Raw genomic sequence first — 5,485 nt, forward strand, 5'->3', positions numbered from 1 at the left:
CAAATTTCATTGATGGGGATAGATCATTACACTTGTTGGTCTTGACGAGGAATTCCTAGTAGCGCGGTCATCATTTCGCGTGACTACGCCCCACGCCCTTTGTACACACATGAAGCCGGCTCCACCGGTTGAATGGTCCGGTGAAGTGTTCGGATCGGGGACGGGTGGTTCGCACACCAGCGACGCCTTGAGAAGTCCATTGAACCTTATCATTTAGAGGAAGGAGAAGTCAGTAACAAGGTTTCCGAGGTGAACCCGCGGAAGGATCATTGCCGAGAGAGCATATAAGAATGACGGATGGTTGGAACGCGTGAATGTAAGTCACTCTCTTCGCCCACCCCACGCCACGTGGGTGGGCGATTGATCAAGCCGATGCGTCGGCACTAAGGAACAACGAACTCGGGCGGAGGGCCCCTCATCGCGCGAGGGAGCCCGATCGTCGAGATTCCTCAATCAATCAATCAAACGACTCGGCGATGGATATCTCGGCTCTTGCATCGACGAAGAACGTAGTGAAATGCGATACTTGGTGTGAATTGCGTAATCTAAATGAACCATTGAGTCTTTGAACGCAAGTTGTGCAGGAGCCTTGTGGCCGAGGGCCACGCCCGCTTAGGTGTCATGGCATCGTAGCCCGCCGCTCCATGCCTGGCCTGGCCGGCATGGAGCGCTTGAACCGCCCCTGGCAGCACAGCCGGTCAAGAGCGGTAAAAGTAAAGTGTCGGCGGGGCACGACGGGTGTTGGTCGCCGTGGCGGGAATGCGCCGTCCCTCGCTGCAATTGACTGAATTCCTCAAGAGACCGCGGCGCAAGCAGCTGCGCGAATGAAAGCGCGCGTCGCCCGCCATCAACTCTGGCCCCAAGTCAGTGAGGCCACCCGTCGGGATTTAAGCATATAAATAAGCGGAGGAGGAGAAACTTACGAGGATTCCCTAGTGTGGCCAGGTGAACAAGGATCGCCCTGAGAGAATTTATGGTTGAATCCGTCCGGTTGTAGTCTGAGAAGTGTCTCAATGACGGATCTGCCCAAGTCCTGGAATGGGGTGCCGGGAGGGTGAGAGCCCGTCGGCCCGCTGACCATGCCGCATGACGAGGCACCGTCGTCGAGTCGGGTTGGGGAATGCTGCCCCACTTAGGCGATAAATTTCGCCCAAACCTAAATATTGGCGAGAGACCGATGGCGAACAAGTACCGCGAGGGAAAGAGGAAAAGGACTGTGAAAAGAGAGTCAAAGAGTACTTGAAATTGCCGCGAGGAAAGCGGATTGGAAGACGAGTGCTCCACGGATCGGAACGCCTCTAGCCGGTCCGTTGCTTCGGCTTGGGACACGGACTGCGAGCTGCTTGTTGGCGGTCCAAGCCCGGTACATCATGCGCCCGTGACATATCGCCAGTATGATCGAGGATGCGCGATAGCGCCATTGATGCTCCACCGTGCACCTTCTATGGCAAGGTATCGGCCGATGGGTTCTCATTCGACCCGTCTGAAACACGGACCAAGAGTCGACATCGGCGATCGGTGAGTTCGGAAACTCGACGGCAAAGGAAGCGATTGGCGGGAGCCTTCTCTACGGGGCGCGATCCGGCGACCCGTCTTACATGAAGGGTTGCTTTGGAGCATACGCTGTCGGGACCCGAAGATGGTGAACTATGCTGCGAGCGAGGCGAAGCTAGAGGAAACTCTAGTGGAGGCCCGAGCGATATTGACGTGCAAATCGTCGGACTTGGGTATAGGGGCGAAAGACTAATCGAACCATCTAGTAGTCGGTTCCTCCGGTTTCCCTCAGGATGAATAGGCGGCTCGAGCGCATGCGAGTTCTATCGGGTAAAGCTAATGATTAGAGGCATCGGGGGCGCAACGCCCTCGACCTATTATCAAACTTTAAATAGGTAGGACGGCGCAGCTCCGTTGAGCTTCGTCCGAGGAATCGTGAGCTCCAAGTGGGCCATTTTTGCGTAATCTGGCGATGCGGGATGAACAGGAAGTCGGGGTTACGGTGCCCAATTGTGGCCAACCTAGATACCACAAAGGGTGTTGGTCGACACATGCCAGGGCGGTGGTCATGGAAGTTGAAATCCGCTAAGAGTGTGTAACAACTCACCCGCCGAATCAACTAGCCCGAAAATGGATGGCGCTTAGCGTCATGACTCACGTTATACCATCGGGGCGAGTAGCGAGGGGAGGGCGGGCGTTGGTGTCCGAAAACTGTATGCTGGTGCGAGCGACAGCGGTCAAGTGCGATCTTGGTGGTAGTAGCAAATACTCAAATGAGAACTTTGAGGACTGAAGTGGGGAAAGGTTCCGTGTGAACAGCAGTTGGACACGGGTTAGTCGATCCTAAGGACGAAGCCGTCGGGCGCCGACCGCTGCGTGCTCGAAGGAATCGGAAAATTCACGGACGGGCATGTCGGCGGCGCGCTTGGAATAGAGACGTCGGCGGGGCCTCGAGAAGAGTTATCTTTTCACGCTTAACGGTCACAAGAGAAACGGCTAGCCGGAGGTAGAGTAGAGTGGTCAAGAGCGTGCGTAATGTCGTGCGGCGACGCTCGGCGCCCGACGACCCTTGAAAACCGGAGGACCGTGCCGCCACGCGCCGGTAGACTCCTAAACCGCATCAGTCTCCAGGTGAATGACCTCCGGCCCACGAAACAATGTAGGCAAGGGAAGTTCGGCGAGATGGATCCGCATATCCGGGAAAAGGATCGGCTCTGAGCGCTGGGCACGAGGGGCCCGGCCCCAAACTCGGCGGTTGTCGGTGGATTGCTCGAGCTGCTCTCGCGGCGAGAGTGGGTCGCCGCGTGCTGGCTGGGGGACGGACCGGGATTGGCCGGGGACCTTCCTGGCGTCGAACAGTCAACTCAGAACTGGTACGGAGAAGGGGAATCCGACTGTGTAATTAAAGGAAAGCATTGCGATGGGCCTGGCGGGTGCTCACGCAATGTGAGTTCCGCCCAGTGCTCTGAATGTCAAAGTGAATAAATTCAACCAAGCGCTAAACGGCGGGAGTAACTATGACTCTCTTAGGGTAGCCAAATGCCTCGTCATCTAATTAGTGACGGATGAATGGATTAACGAAGATTCCAGCAGTAGATTTTGTTGATTGAATGCCTCTTTCTATCCATTTTCTTGATAGCGATATGTGAATTGTGAACATTATGGAACTCTGTTGCTAAATGTTTAGGACACTTACATTTTATAGGTGCTTTTTGTCTCCCCTGAGAGACTTCTAAATGCAGAATTCTTATCATTATTTGTGGATGGACTGTCTATATCAGTTCTAGTCATTGATGAAGCTCACTGCATTTCTGAATGGTGAGTATTTGACTAATATGCTACAATCCCTAGGACTCTTGATTTCAAACTATGCACCATATCTTCATACATAGTTTTAGGACTGCAATACTTCACTCATCATTCCTATGTTCTAACAGGTCACATAACTTTAGGCCTTCATATTTGAGGTTAAAATCATCTATACTTCGAAGAAAGCTCAGTGTTCAGTGCATCCTTGCCATGACAGCAACTGCTACAGTCCAAACATTCCATGATATCACGTGTGCTTTAGAAATTCAGCCTAGTAACCGTATTAAGATATGCCAAGTAAGAGAAAACTTGCAGCTCTTTGTCACTTTAAGTGAGAATAGGCAAGTTTAATTCTCTCATTACTCGATGTGAAATTCAACCTAGTACGAGAGGAACCGTTGATTCACACAATTGGTCATCGCGCTTGGTTGAAAAGCCAGTGGCGCGAAGCTACCGTGTGCCGGATAATGACTGAACGCCTCTAAGTCAGAATCCTAGCTAGCAAGTGGTGCCTTTGTCCGCCGTTGGCTTCTTGACCCTTCGTAGGGGCATTCGCCCCCACGGGCCTGCGTCTTAGTCGCAACCATCGTGGTGGACATACCGCGAGCGGTTGCCTATGATCTAAACTCCGCGTCACGGCGGATAGAATCTTTTGCAGACGACTTATAAGTGACGGGGCATTGTAAGCGGTAGAGTGGCCTTGCTGCCACGATCCACTGAGATCCAGCCTCTCGTCGTGCGGATTCGCCCCCCCCCCCCCCCCAAACATCCTTAGGCCCTACAACTTCGAACCACGAGGTTTGGGCGTCCAATCTCGCACTGCACCCTATCAAAGAGCCGGAGGCACCCACCCTGTGGCCACAATGATTTGAAAAGCGGAGGCACGCTGTGCAAAAGATGGTTCGGAAAGCGGACGCAACCAGTGCCACAATGGTTCAAAAAGCGGACGCACCCAGTGCCACAATGATTCAAAAAATAGAGCTGCCCAGTGTAGTGCCTTGGTGGTGCGCAGAGCGTTCGCACCCAGCGTAGAAAATGGAGGCACGCAGAGGCACCCAGTGCCTTGGTGGTGCGCAAAAGCGAAGGCACCCACTGCCACGACGGTTCGGAAAACAGAGGCACCCAGTGCCACGATGGTGCGCAGAGCTAGGCACCCATTGCCTTAGTGGTGTGCAGAGCAGAGGCACCCAGTGCCTTAGTGGTGCGCAGAGGGGGCGCACCCAGTGTAGTGCCTTGGTGGTGCGCAGAGCGGACGCACCCAGTGCAGAAAATGGAGGCACCCAGTGCCTTGGCGGTGCGCAGAGCGGCCGCACCCAGTGCAGTGCCATGGTGGTGCGCAGAGCGGAGGCACCCAGTGCAGGAAACGGGGCACCCAGTGCCTTGGTGGTGCGCAGAGCGGAGGCACCCAGTGCAGTGCCTTGGTGGTGCGCAGAGCGGACGCACCCAATGCAGGAAACGGAGGCACCCAGTGCCTTGGTGGTGCGCAGTGCAGGAAACGGGGCACCCAGTGCCTTGGTGGTGCGCAGAGCGGAGGCACCCAGTGCAGTGCCATGGTGGTGCGCAGTGCGGACGCACCCTGTGCAGGAAACGGAGGCACCCAGTGCCTTGGCGGTGCGCAGAACGGAGGCACCCAGTGCAGTGCCATGGTGGTGCGCAGAGCGGACGCACCCAGTGCAGGAAACGGGGCACCCAGTGCCTTGGTGGTGCGCAGAGCGGACGCACCCAGTGCCTTGGCGGTGCGCAGAGCGGAGGCACCCAGTGTCATGATGGTTCTGAAAACGGAGGCATCTAGTGCCTTGGCAGTGCGCAGAGCAGAGGGACCCTATCCCTTGGTGGTGCATAGAGTGGAGGCACCCAGTGCCATGATGGTGCTCAAAGCAGAGGCACCCTGTGCCTTAGTTCATGTTGGTTCAGAGGCACATAGTGTCATGATGGTTCGGAGACACTCAGTGCCATAATGGTTCGGAGGTACCCAGTGCCATGATGGTGGGCAGAGTGGAGGCACCCAGTGCCACAAGTGGAGGCACCCTGTGCCACAATAGGAGGCACAGTGCCATGGTGGTAGAGCGGAGGCGCGTGCAGTGCCCAGTGCAGAGCGGACGCACCCAGTGCAGGAAACGGAGGCACCCAGTGCCTTGGCGGAGGCACCCAGTGCAGTGCCATGGTGGTGCGCAGAGCGGAC

At 55.7% G+C, this 5,485-nt stretch overlaps 1 pseudogene; it reads left to right on the plus strand.

The window, feature by feature from the left end:
* Positions 1-465: 465 nt before the first annotated feature.
* On the plus strand, positions 466-622 carry LOC121993295 (annotated as a pseudogene).
* The last annotated feature ends 4,863 nt before the right edge of the window (positions 623-5,485 follow it).

Source organism: Zingiber officinale, chromosome 6B, assembly GCF_018446385.1.
Source record: "Zingiber officinale cultivar Zhangliang chromosome 6B, Zo_v1.1, whole genome shotgun sequence".
NCBI classification, from domain to species: Eukaryota; Viridiplantae; Streptophyta; class Magnoliopsida; order Zingiberales; family Zingiberaceae; genus Zingiber; species Zingiber officinale.